At 50.0% G+C, this 14,354-nt stretch overlaps 1 protein-coding gene across 1 annotated transcript in view; it reads right to left on the bottom strand.

Moving 5' to 3' along the window:
* The window catches only part of Tp73 (tumor protein p73), a 77,606-nt gene that overhangs the window by 45,098 nt on the left and 18,154 nt on the right, over positions 1 to 14,354 (bottom strand). The gene's annotated exons all lie outside the window — the stretch shown is intronic.

Here is a 14,354-nt window from a genome sequence, read left to right as displayed (position 1 = left end):
GCAGTCCATCCACTGGCCCAGGAAGTGAGACAGAGGCAAATTTGGGTTTCGATACGTCATTCCTAGATTCTGCTGGGGTGGGAAGGGTTCCGGACAGGCAGTAAACAACCTCCGGGAAAACGGGTAACAAGGGCACCCCTTGTGTAGACACTGTGGGTTGAGTGAATTTAGTCTCCAGGGTCTGGGGTCAGTTTGCGCAAGAATAAGCCAGGGCTGCCATCACCGTGTTCTGAACCGACAGGTATGGCCAGGGTTAGGTCAAGCCAGGTCTTGGTTGTGTGTTTGGTGGGGGAAGGTTGTCTCAGGTGCCCAGGACTTGGAGACAGCTCAGACATCATCAGTTCCTCTTAGTAAGAGCATGGGCAGAGTGCCCCCTGCTGGAGCCAGGTCTGGGATGCGTAGCTATGCAGGCTGCTGTGGAACTCAAGAGGGGAGGGGTCCTCTCTGGACTCACAGATAAGACAACTTGGCAGAGTCTAAAGCTAAGGCCCCGAGACTGTGCTGGAGTTGTCACCTGTGGGTGGTCTCCTCCTCAAGGAGATGAAGGGGAACAGGGTTACTGTGACCCCAGCTAGAACCCACTAGCTCTCTCTCCACTCTTTCCTTAGCACAGCCTCCCACATGGAGACTCCACCCAGGAAGAGGGTGGGGGGAACCCCAGCCCACCTGTCCGCTGCTGCCCCTATCCCAGCTGAGGAACAGCTCCCTGGGGCAGCCTTCGGAGCCCTGGGAGTCAGTCTGGCCCAGCCCTGCACTGCCAAACCAACAGGTCCAGACTTGCCCAGGGCTGGCAGGGCAGATCTGTCGCTTTTGTCTGACCCCAGGCAGGCGGCAGCTCACAGAGGTTTGTGGCACACTCTAGAGATGGCACAGGCCAGGCCATCGGTCCCCAGAGAAGTAGCACAAGCTGGAAGAGCCAGTACAGCGGCCCAGCAGAGCATAGGCAAAGAGAAACCTGAGGGTGGAGGCTCACCCAGGAAGGGAGGACGGCACGGGATAAGCACCCTGTACCTGTCACAGCCCCGTCCTCTTCAGAAGACGGACTCTGAGATATTAAGCGCCTTGCTCCACAACTATAATCAGCTCAGCTCACACAACTATAATAAGCTCAGGAATGAATAATTAATCTATACTCTTCTTTAATAATAGGAATTAATTTTCCCCACTTCCCATTTACCACAATTATGAAGGTTTTGATACAGCATTGGCCACCCAACACAGAGGGTCAGAAGAAACCTGCCTTCACCAGTTCAGGGGAGGGGAGGAGGCAAGGGCTTGTCCTTTCTGGTGAGGAGCCATTGGTCATGGTGGGCTTGCCAGCGGGGCCAGGCTGGTGGATGGGGAATGAATGGCATAAAAGTGTCAGCTGGGCTAAGCCAACACCTTCAGACCCTTGCTCTGGGGTCCTGACCTACGGGCCACGTGGTCATTTTCTCCCTTTTACACTGACTATGCCAAGCTCAGAAAGGGAAAGGACATGGCTCTTGTCACGTGGTAAATAGACAGCAAAGCCTACGTCCCTTTGCAGAAGCACTGTTCACTTTAGCCAGGTGGGGTGGAGGGTCAGGAACACATTGGCAGAAGAGCTGACAGACACGATGTAACCCGAGCACACGCAAGGTGGCATTTGGCCGTGACCAGGGACAAGCTGCCAATTCAAAACCCCCAGTGTGGATGAACCGTGAGAACAGTGCTGAGCCACCCAGTGTCTGAGTCTGTTGCTTCCACAGGTACAAGACAGGAAGTCCTCAGAGGGAGCCAAAGGCAGATCGGGGGTGCTAGCCTGAGGTGGTGCAATGGCAAACAAACACTATGGTCCCAAGTTTCTTCTAGGGGTTAAATATGCTGGGAGCAGGCAGAAGCAGCGGCCGCACTACAAGATGAATGGAGGCCGCTGAGCTTCAAGCTTCAAAATGCTGTTTGGAAGCCAGCAGAGATGCACACAGACAATCCCCGTCATCAAGAGGCTGAGGCAGGGGCATCAGTTCAAGGCCAGCCTCAACTACCTGAGACCTAGTCTACAAAAGCAATATTTTAAGATAAGATGCTAATTATGTGTTAGGGAGATTTCAGGACATTCTTTGAATTTTTATGTAGTTACATTTATTTATACATTACCTATTTATACACGTGTTGTGTGGTAAATGTGTACACGTGTACTGTGGTGTGAGGGCAGAGGTCAGAGGACAGCTTTCAGGGATGGGTTCTCTCCTTGCAGGTCATCAGACTTGGCAACAAGCACCCTTGCCCCCTGAGTCACTTCACTGGCTCACGCTGGTTTTTGTTGTTGTTGTTGTTGTTAATTAAAAAAAAGAGACCCACGGCAGCATCTGGAACACATATTCAGTCATGCTGTAATCATTTTGCCCTAGATGGTCTCCCACATTCCCGTGCCACCCACTGAAGTAACAAGCACTTTGAAACTCCCTGTCAGGTGGAGGACCCCAAACACTTGCTCCTCCAGAGCTCCGTAGCCTGGATGTAACTTGGGAAGACAGCAACAAGAGCCTTGGCTGGAACTGGGATCTGGGTATCCCAGCCTAGGATATGCCAGGAGTGCTCTGTGGGTACCTCTGTCTTCCACACCTCACCCTACCTCTTTGCCACCCATGCTGGCTGGCTTCTCCAGTTCCAGCAACGATGTATCTGAAAATGGTCAGCCCTCTGGGGAAGCCAGGGAGGACATGGGTTCCACTTCATCCCTTGTGCAGAGGACAAGCAGAGGGAGACTACGAAGTGGCAGATGCCCAGTGCCCGGGGGTGGGGGAGGGGTTATCTGCAGGCTCCAGACTTCCAAGAGGTCAGCAGATTTTACAACTCTGCCCCCACCACAAACCCAAGACTCCTGGCTGAGTGCTCTTCTCGCCCTTCCTGTCTGCCAGGTCCTCCTGCGCCCACACAGAAGAAGGCACATCTGGCCAGGGGCCTCAGATCAAACCCTGGCCTGCTTACTATTCACACAGCACCCCCCGCCACACACACACACTCTCATTTTTCCACCACTGGTCCCTCCCGTCTTAATGGGGTGCGCCTGAGCCAGCTGCTGATAGTTGGCTCTGCACTACTGTCCTTTAGCTAGGACATTGCCTTCTTGCCCATGTTTTTGAAGACTCCATCCTAGCATCCAGGTCTGGACTCAGAGACCACCACAGCCTCCGGGAGGCCACCCACACCATCCAGCCTTGTCTCCCTTCCCTTATTTTCTACAAAATTCCCACAGCTGGTAACCCAGCCTTTACTACATTACTGTCTTATAAGCTCTCTCTTCAGAGAGGGTAGGGGTGGGGATGAGGGAAAGAGAGGAAGAGAGAGGGGAAGGGGAGAGAGACCTTTGGGATATCTGCACCCTGGGGCCAGGGTTTGGTGAGGAATATCAAGGGCTTCTGTGCCCAGTTCCCTGTTCAGCCAGGATGCCAGGTTTGCTTTCCCTTCCTATCCTACCAGACTGCAGTCCCAGCCTCTGCTGCCACCACCAGGAGTGTGTGATGCTAGCCACTACAGGAGCCAATCAAAGGGGCCCTGGCTGCAGGTAAGTGTGACCTCAGGGTGAGAGGGCAGGTCAGGACCTGCACTCCAGTAAATCAACCCTAAAACTCTAAGTTAAATCCTCTCAATGAAATCCACATTCTCCAATAGCCTGTCTTGTGTCTGTGTGTGTGTGCATGTGTGTATACATGTGTGCGTGTGTGTATACATGTGTATGTGTGTGCATGTGTGCATTGTGCACATGTATGTGTGTGCACATGCGTGTGTGTGCATGTGTGCATGTGTGTATGTGTTTTACCATGTGTGTATGTGTGTGCATGCATGTGCATGTGTGTGCATGTGTGTATGTGTGTGCATGTGTGTGTGTGTGTGCATGTGTGTGCATGCAGATGCACACCTCAGAGGTCAGCTTTCAAGAGTCGGTTTTCTCCTCCCCTGTGCAGGTCCCAGAGCTAGAGCTCCAGCCGTCAGGATGGGCAGCATGCGCCTTTACCCTTGAGCCATCTCACTGGCCTATGAATTGTAGATTTTGTTGGGGACTTGAGTTTTTCTAGAGAGAACATGCATCCTGTGCTGTGATGGGAGCCACAGAAAATCAAGGATCTTCAGAGGAAGACTTCAGGCTGAATTACACTTGGCCATGGTACCCGCTGATGGCAGAAGCACCAAGGGCCCCCAGAGGAGCCCTGGCCTGCTTGGCCAATCACGTCAGAAGCTCCGAATTGAAAGACAGTTGTATCGTGCACATCTGTCCAGAAAGCAGGCAGGTCACAGCCTGTAAGCACGGCTGGCGTATGGGCTGCCTCTGGCCCCATCCTAGCCCTGCCTCCACCTCCTCAAAGCCTCAGATGGGTTCCTCTCTTTGCTGAGCTGGACCTCTTCTAGGCCTGGCAGCGCCTACATCAGTGAACCAGTGTGGCACAAATCTAATTGGTCTTAATAATAAAAACCCGGAGTCAGGTATCAGAGGGTGAAAGCTGAAAGATCAGAGAAGCAGAGCAGCCAGCCACCAGAGAGTTCTTACCTCTACAAAATCCTCAGACCAAATTGGATATCCTGTCTCTTAAAGTCCTCAGACTGAGCCCTGAGCTACTGTCTTCCCCCACCTTACATTCCTCTCTCTGCCCAGCCATATCACTTCCTGTCTCCACCTCCCTAGTGCTGGGATTAAAGGTGTGTGCCACCACTGCCTGGCCTCTGTGGCTAACTAGTGGTTTAGCTCTGCATTCTGATCTTCACGCAAGCTTTATTTGGTAGATCACAAACAAAATAGCGCCACACACCCGACCACAGCAAGCTGCTGAAGATGCTCTGTGACCAACTCAGACCTCAGCACCTGCTGCACCCCACAGAGTCCCAGCAAGCATGGGAGAGTCAGGGGGTACGTCAGCCAGGCCTGCAATGCCCAGGGCACCAGTAGAAAATAGGGTTATAGGAGGAAGTTAACGCATCTAGACAGCAAAATCTCTTTGAACCAAGGACAGCACAGTTTATCACAGAGGTCTGGCAACTCTGAGCTGAAGAAATGCCATTAGCTCTAGTTTCTTATTGGCTAACTCTTACAGATTAATTTAACCAATCTCCATTAATCTGTTCATCACCATGAGGTCGTGGCCTACCAGCAAAATTTCAGCGTGTCTGTCTCCAGAGGCAACTCCATGGCTTCTCCCTCACCCGCCTTTCTTTCTCCCAACATTCAGCATAGTCGCCCCCCCCCACACATACCACCTAGCTCTGTTCCCCTATAGCTCTGCTATAGGCCCAAAGCAGTTCCTTTATTAACCAGTGGTATTCATGGCATACAGAGGGGGAATTCTACATCACCCAGGGCGAACTTGAACTCACAGAGATCCATCTGCCTCTGTCTCCTGAGTGCTGGGATTAAAGGTGTGTGCCACCACTGGGTGATCCTGCACAGAGAGACCCCAGCAAAGCTGACTGAAGATTCCTGGCAGGGCCACTAGGCCCACACAGACACTGGGCTTCTTGGGTATGGCAGAGTCTTCTCTCTTCCAGTCAGCAGAAAAAAAAAAAACCCAGAGGAACCCACTGTGATCGGACCACCCCCGCCATGGTATATCGACATGATATACCATGACAGTTAATGTGGTCTGTCAGGGGTTCACTTCACACTGAGTACTGGGCTCTGTCAACCGAGATGAACAAACCAACGTCCCAAGCCCACAATGTTTGAGACCCCAGGGACTTGCCCCAGTCATTTTGCAATCCTAGTTGGGGCTTGAGCTAAAACGGGTTTGCTGATGACCTAATGGAAGTTGCTGGCTGTCCTCTGTCCCCTAACAGAAGCTGCTGACTCTTCTGTTACCTCACCCTGCCCATTATGGCTGGTCTTAGTTTCCAAGAAAAGCTACCGCCCTGTGAACCTTCCGTCTGATCCCCACATGTTCTGGTATCAGCCCTCTCCTTCTCCCAAACACCTCCTCCTTGTCTCCTGTCACCATGGCCCTGGATACATGCTACTTATACATTCAGCTGTCCAACTCTTCTTTTCTGTCACTGTCCTTGAAAGCTGAAGGCAGCCTTCATCTTGGACAACTCTCAACTCTCCTCCCCTACCTTCATCTATATCACCCAACTGGAGGTGGGGACACAGATGTCATCTCATAGAACATATCAATTAAGCAGAATGGGGGCATCCTGCCCTTGCTATCCCTACTTTCTCCCATCGCACCCTCCCCCCGTTCCTGCTATGCCCATGCTTCACAACCACCTATGATATACCAGACACTCACAGTCATCCTGGGCCATCTGTGGGGACAGACCTTCACACCTGCTAGAGCTCCGATGCCCATCCTCCCCTATGGAAGCTGTGAAGTCAGACAGTCCACATTTAGCCCCGAGGCAGGCCCTTCAGCAATATGGGGATTTCTGGGTATGCTAATGATCCTTTCTCTAGGTCAGCAGGGGAAAGCCCCAGAGCGACCCACCTTGGCCACCCTTTTCTTGGTAACTCTGCTACGTGATGTCACAGTTAATGCAGTTTGTTAGCACTCACTTCGTATTGGCGGTGAATGTTAATAAACAGAAAAATGGAAATCAGAAGTGCCTAGTAGTGAGTTGGTGGTGACCACAGAAGGGGCTCTCCATTGCCCATTTCAGTCATTGTGTGGCTTTTTTCCAGAGAACTCAAAATGCCCTAGCTAGCACCCATGAGATCCTCTCATGGAGGGAAGTCAGGTGTCAGGCTCAGGGACATGGCCAGGGAGTGTCCTGTCCCTCTGGAAACCGCAGTGTTTCTAGTCAGTGACCCAGTCCAAAGATAGGAAGCCAAGAACCTGGCCACAGGGGGCCCTGGTGCCAGGAGCCTGTCTCTCCCAAGCGGTGCTGCTAGCTAGGAGAGGTGCTGCTCTCACCTAGTATGCTGGCAGAGACTGGGGTCCCCCCGGTGTGAGGCAGAAGTACCTCCCTCCTCAGGGCCAGCCAGTGTGGCAGTGACAATCGCCTTCGTCTGTTGGTCCTGTCCCAGCGGAAAGTGGCGGAAGCCCTGCCTTTGCTCACCTCACAGTGCCATGGACCGGTTCAGGAAAGCCACTCAGACCATGGGAGAAGCAGGGTCTTGGTAACAGGAAGGCACAAGTTCAGCAAATGACAGATAGACACAACACACAAGAGAGTGGTTGGAATCTGCTGCGATTTTACTGAATTCGTGTTTACATTATATAGTATTCAAACAAAGAACAAATCAGAAGGTCATATATCATTGGTTGGCACATTATGAAAGTTTCTTTTAGTCACATCAGCAATATTTAAGAAAAGCATATTATCAGGGACAGATGTTAGACATGAAGCATCCTTAGAAGAGGAAATCTTGTCCTTGGGAACGTAAACCTCAGACAAGAGGTTTCATCTTAAGAATAGAAAGTTTCTGTCTCATTATCGCTATCATGGCCCTTCCTCTTTCTAACCCTTTCTTTATCTCATCTAGTGACCAAATATGCCTAATCAGTTCTCTGCACCTGTTGAAATATACTTTTTAGTACCTTCTTATGCCCCAGACACCACGGGGGGTTGGGATCTAGCAAGCCTATTCATAAAGTTCAAAGTATAACATAACAGTCTTTGTCCATCAACATTAACCCATCTATTCCCTTGCTCATCACACTCCCCGTGTATGACAAAGGTTCTGCTGTAGTCTCATACATTCCCATATTGTGATTCCCTATCTCAGAGCTGTTCCTGAAGAGAATGATATTTGTCTTGTATATATAAAGACTATCATTATTATGAAAGAGATTGTGCAAAGCTCATATCCTGCATAGCCAGCTAATCGAGAAACCTGTCTATGCCCTAAGGACAGCCAATACCGGGCTCTCTGCCACTGACCTCCAGGAAGCCTAGTTCCATGGGATACGTAGCTCCAGTCCGGCATAATGACATATGTCATGTCACACAGACGACACTGGAGTTGGTGTGGCATCACAGGTGGGAAAATCCCAACCTTTGGGCAGCCATTCTGCTCCCTAGCTAGGTGAGACCCTTGACGTCCAGGTGGCAGCTGCTGCCCTCTCCCCGAGCTGGGGGAGTGAAGTGCTGGCGAGGGGAGACAAATTTAGCCACTCCGTGCAGGGTGGGGTATGTTATGTGAACTATGAAGCAGCTGCCTTCTCTTGCCTGGGCTGAAGCCATCAGCCGCAGCACGGGGATGGGGTTCATCAGTCAGGTCACCCAGAATTCCCTGGACTTCTCGAAGGAGACAATAGTTGGTCAAACTTCCCACCTATGCCAAGTCACCTGGCACCCTGTGGGGACTCAGACAAGACCAAATGAACCGAGTACCGAGTACCGCAGCATGCTGACCTGCACTTTAATCTCCTTTCTATGATGGGGAAGCTCAGCCAATCACATCTGGCTAGGGTGTGGCTGCCTGGAGCCCGGGTAGAGAAACAGGGATAGATAGGTGTGTGCGCTCTCTCTGAGGCACAGCGCTGTCTGGAGCCTCCTTCCCAGCTCTCCTTCAGCACACCCTACCAGCGTGCAGTCCCTCTCCAATTCCAAGCCTGTTCTTAAGAAAAAACCCAGAGTTTCTGTCTCATGTCAAGAGCCATGATATGGGACAGAAGAAAAAAAATAATTTATAAACTTTCTTTGCCTTTCCTCATATCTGTTTTTGTCTTTATCATACCTTTCATTGAATATATATGTCTATATATGTCTATATAGGTCATGCTTAAGTCTTCCATAATGAACAATAAATTTCCCTGCAGTAATCTTTGGAGTTTCCAGGAAGAAGATGGGGCCCCATAACAACAATTCCACCTGGTTGATATGACGTTGTGATGCTGATAGCTCTACTACATGACCTGTTTTGGGTACCAGCTGCACACGACGGTTCCAACTTGATTAGCTGAAATGGTGCACATCTTTTACAACACTCTGGCCAGACCTTCACAAAATACTCAGAGACTATTTGCAATTTTATCAGACCAAATAGTAATCTTGGAATTTAACCATCGTTACTTTCACAGGATCCCCTAGGAAGAACGTCGCCCCCATGACAGCTGGAAGCAATTTTAGAGGACGACATCCCCTCTCCCAGCAGAGTTTTCCCTCAGGTTTAGGGACATCATTTAGGGGTTGGTTTTAATTGGCATATGGTTGAGGGATGGGGGAGGAATTTTATAGGGTCAGGGGTATTCTTGAAAAAAAAAAAGGATAATTGGTGATGGGATAATAGATTGGTATTTGTGAGCTATTGTTTTTAGACAATTATAATGGTATCGATTCTTGTATATTGATACAAAGTTAAATTATATTGAATGTTGTATGCATGTGTGCTTCTACCTCTGTTTGAAACTTTATGTATTGACATATGTATTTACCATATTTCAGTGTACATTACTACCTCTGATCAAGATACTTATACGTTGTTTACATTTGAAGGTCATTGTTCTTATTTACTGCAGAGTTGTTTATTGTCTTAGTCTTTAAGTTAGATAGGTATTGAGAATTATAGATTATTAGTCATCTATATTTGTCAATTTATAATTAGGCTAATCAAGTTCTTCAGATACATAGAGATTATATTTAGTATAGATAGTATAATCTTCAACCTCTTCAAAGAGCTGTAGAAAATGGCCTTTAATCTAACCTAGAGTTCCATGGTAGTGAGACACAATCACTCCTGGCAACACGGATCTACTCCCGAGAGAATGTTGAGCACCAAAGACACTCCACCTGGAGCCTTTCTTCTTGGCAGAACTGGCCTTTGGGCAAAGAAATGCCCATACCTCAACCACTGACAGAGATACAGAGTATCCATAAATGGATAAAACAGGACTGTCATATCCTGCCAAGACAGGGTAAGATAGTTCTGAAAAGTTTCTTGCCTTTGAAAATGGTATGTCAGTTACATCAGGCCTTAGCCAAAGTTGGTTGCCTCAACATTGCAAATGAGACTTTGGGTGATTGCCCAGGTAGTCAGTTGTCTCTGTCATTTGTTTCACATTTTGGAAGTTTCTCGATTTGGAAGTACAGTTTCTCGATTGTTCTTCCTGTTTATTCAAATAATATTACTTCCCTTCTCAGATCTTTGATGGAGTTGAAGATTAGATAATTGTAGTTACCCTCCTCATGATTTAGCTAAATTTAATTTCAATACATTATTTAGACTCCTTGAAATAGAATTCTTAGTAAAACTTTTGTTATGCGTTTCTTGCTTAATATTGTTTATTGCTTGTAATTTTATATTTGGTATCTGCTCCTATTCTATATAGTTGTATTGGGTTTGGTTCGATCTTGTTTAGACAAAAGGGGGAGATGATGGGGAAGCTCAGCCAATCACGTCTGGCTAGGGTGTGGCTGCCTGGAGCCCGGGTAGAAAAACAGGGGTAGGTAGGTTTCTAGAAGTGACAGTGCTTCCGGTATGCACTCCCACCTTCCCGGGGAAGCCCCCACTTGTTTTCAAGGCCCTGCCCACATGCAGACCTTCAGGGATTCCCCATCCGCAACTGACCCGCTCAGACCTTCCTTCTGCCCCTGATTTCTCACCTACATGTTGGGGTGATATGGGACACATGGTATCTACCCTGACACTCAGCCCTGCTAGGCACCTAAGCCGAGTCTCTTCTGCTCTGTCCACACAGCCCACCTCCGCCACTCTCCAGCTGTGTGAACCTGGGCAGGTGACAACCCCATCCCGAGCCTCCGTGTTCTCATCTGTAAAGGGATGATCATGGATCCTCATGCCCACCACCCGTGAAATGAAGTTAAGAGGGTGACCATGATGCAACAGCGCTGGGCAGGATGGTGTTGGATGCACAGCAGAGTCACGGCTCCTTTAGGGTGGGGTCACAGTGGGAGAGAGAAAGTCAGGCCCTACTGTGGGAAAGGCAGAGTGAGAAGCAGCATCTGTGGACAGAGGCAGGTCACTCACCTGTTCTCTGTCATCGTGGCAACTCCGGTCTCACCCCTCGTTGAAAGTGGTCTCAAGCCTACTGAGCGCCTCCGTGTAACACAAATTCTAATTGGTCTTAATTAATAAAACCCGGAGTCAGCTATCAGGGGTGAAAGCTGAAAGATTAGAGTAGCAGAGTGGCCAGCCACTAGAGAGTTCTTACTTCTACCAATGTCTACCAATGCTCAGACCAAAGGGGTGATCCTGTCTCTATGAATCCTCAGACTGAATTCGCTGAGCTTCCATCTCTTCCTGCCTTATATTCCTCTCTCCACTCAGCCATATCCCTTCTTGTCTCTACCTCCCTAGTGTTGGAGTTAAAGGTGTGACTCTCAAGTACTGGGATTAAGGTGTGAGCCAGCACTGCCTGGCTCTGTTTCTCTTTGAGACTGGATCAACCTCGTGTAGCTCAGGGTGGACTTGAACTGACAGAGATCTGTCTGCCTCTGCCACCCGAGTGCTGGGATTAAAGGTGTGTCCACCACTGCACCGCCTGGCCTCTATGGCTAACTAGTGACTTACCCTGCACTCCGATCTTCAGGCAAGCTTTATTTGTTCGATCACAAACAAAATATCACCACACCACCTCACTCACAGGACTTCTCAAAAAGAGAGTTGATATCTATCACATGGAAGAGGTGAGTCAGGGATAACCTGATTATCTGGGGGGCAGAATGGATGATGCCTCTGATGATGCCTAAGGATAGGTGCCAGGGAGGACCAGGAAGCCAGGTCTGGACTCCCACCCTATGCCTCCAAGTTATGGTGGCTGGAAATCAGGCGACAGGTGAATTTGGAGGGTGGGAGGGTCACAGGCCTGATGGAGTGAGTTCCTCTGAAGGGCCAGGGGGATGGGTGGGACAATTCAAGGGAGCTTGCTGGTGTGATCCCCCCCATGTACCATCAGTGCAGCTAGGCAGACGTCCCCTGTCAGTGTGCAGCAGCAACTTAGAGGAGGTCCTCCAAGGGAGCATGGCTGGAAAGAAGTGGGTGGCGAGACCGGTTGAGGCCGGCAAGGATAGAGTGGAAAGGGAACAGGGTCCAGTGGCTGCCGAGCACAGAGCAGGGCTCATGCTGAGGGAGAGGAGAGATGGGAGCTTTCAGCCAGGGAGGGTGTCTGTCTAGACACTGTGTGGACAGGTGACCAGAGCAAGTCTCAGTGGGGCGGGTGCCCACCTCATGGGAGCTATCACAGCCTTGCCCTATGACTCAGCTCTTCCATGTGCCAGGCTGCCAGTTGCCCTGGTTCTTTCAATTTGCCCACTGAATCCCTCTATTTTAAACCCAATTCTACCCTGCTCACAGGAGGCAGACGGTCTCTTTGCCTACTGGTCACCATCGTTAGAGGGCCTGGGGTTTAATCAGCGAGTCAGCGCCTCGGCACATCACACTGCTGCCCAGCAGAGGCTGCAGGTCATGGAGACAGGCCTCGGGAGGGCAGATGGAGCTACTGAGGACAGTGATGGGGACCCTCCAGGGTACGCCCTGGTCCTCAGACCTCTGCACTCACCAGCACCAAGACCTCCAACAAGCCACCAACTTAGGGACCCCCATCTCCTCCTGTGTGTGGAGCCTATATTCTCTAGTCCCTAAAGAAGGCTTTCATACCTTCCTTGCATGAATGGTTCACACAAAGCTCTCAGGAGACTCCTGGACAAGGTTGTTACCAAGAATCCGATGTGGATGGCTGATCTGTGTCTGTAATATAGCCACCTGTGGGTCCTCATGGCCCGACTTCCATTTGGTTTTGGATGTGGAGGGTGGCTCCTTGCAGGAACTTTCTGTCACGCTCTCCTCTCCAAGGGGACTCATCTATTTCTGGAGAAAGTTCCAGGTGACCTTTAACCTGTAGAACTAGGTGCCAAACACCCCAGAACCCTTTGTCTCGGGCCCGAGGCTGCAAGGAAAGGCCGTACACTGCCAGATAACAGTCCTACAAGTCCTCTGTAGGACCAGATGGCTGCAGAGCCTCACCTCTCGGGGTCTCCGGACAGCCCTTGGCTCCCCGAATGTCATGACATCGTCTACAGGAGTAGAGCCTATGTGTGTTCAGATAAAATGCAGAGGACAGACCTGGCCGTGTTGTTCAGTAAGTGCACAGCCTAAATTTGGTGTCTAATGAACAGACATTAGTGGCAGAATTAATCATTCAGCATGATCAGATGGGTGAACCCCAGAGTGAGCGATTCGGGGGTCAAACCTCACCATTTGCACCCCAGGTCTGAAAGGCTCCTATAGGGGCTGAGATGATCAGCAGTTAAAGGCGCCTGCTGCCAGGCTTGATGGAGTTCAGTCTCTGGAATGTACTCACATGCCTTCGAACACATATACACACAAAATAAATAAAAGATTAAAATAACAAAAAAGGAGCTATATCCTCATATGGTCTTTGATCTGTTGGAAGTTCAGATTTTAGAACCCAAGGAAATATCACTGGCCATGTGTGGCACCACAGGGACCTGTGTCCTCTTGCTGGCCCTGTTAGCTTTCACTACAGGCACGAGACCCTCACAGCATGAGACCTGTTTTGAGGGTCTCTTGCCTACAGTGAATGCAAATGGACCAGCAGTTGAAGTAACCAATCAGATCAGAGATACCCCAAGACAACCAGCCATGGTGATATATGCCTGCAATCTCAGCACTAGGGAGACTGAGGTAGGATGATCAAGACTCAAGGCTAACCTGGACTATAATGAAATCTAGGTTAGCTTGGGCTACAGAACGACACCCCATTTTAAAAACCGGAGGCAGATATCTTCCTTCCAAACAACATTCCAGCCACCTGGGCTCCAGGACAAAGGAAAGTATGATTAGACACAGGGGTATGGCCCATACACCCCAATTCTCTGCCTCCCCACCCACCCTCTCACACACATATACACACCGCCTCACAACATACTGCACAACTGAGGTGTTCATATGTGTGCATACACATGTATGCTCAAATGTTCTCTAGCCCCACTGTAACCATTTCTATTTAGGATTTTCTCCAGGTCATCCTGCTAGGGCCCTATGTAATCTGCCTGTCCCCTTGTTCACAGGACAGCAGCCCAAGAGGACAGCAGCAGGAGCAGGTCCTGCTGAGCTCACTACTGTCCACACCCAGGCCAGCCTACAGACATACACATGAGGACCATGAAGGCTGAAAGAGGCTGAGGCTAGGCAATGGAGGAGAAGCTAAGGAGAGCCAGTCAGTTCAGGGCAGTGGCAACATCCTGCAGGACAAGCATGGCCTCAGAGGGTCCAGGTAGCTGCTTGATGTCTCTTGGGCAGGGAATGAAGAGAAACCCAGGTGGCTCCTTTGAGAATGAAGGCTGCAGAGATGCCAGAACCACTTTTGTTCCCATCCTGACCAGCCATAGCACAGGGTCACAGACAGGGAGGCCCTGAAGTCCACTCAGGGCAGATGGTTTCCCAAAGGGCCATACCACAATGCCTTGTCCCATCAGAACCA

Source organism: Arvicola amphibius, chromosome 6, assembly GCF_903992535.2.
Source record: "Arvicola amphibius chromosome 6, mArvAmp1.2, whole genome shotgun sequence".
NCBI classification, from domain to species: Eukaryota; Metazoa; Chordata; class Mammalia; order Rodentia; family Cricetidae; genus Arvicola; species Arvicola amphibius.
Note: the sequence above shows the minus strand (reverse complement) of the source record. Positions and strands in the feature narration are given on the sequence as shown.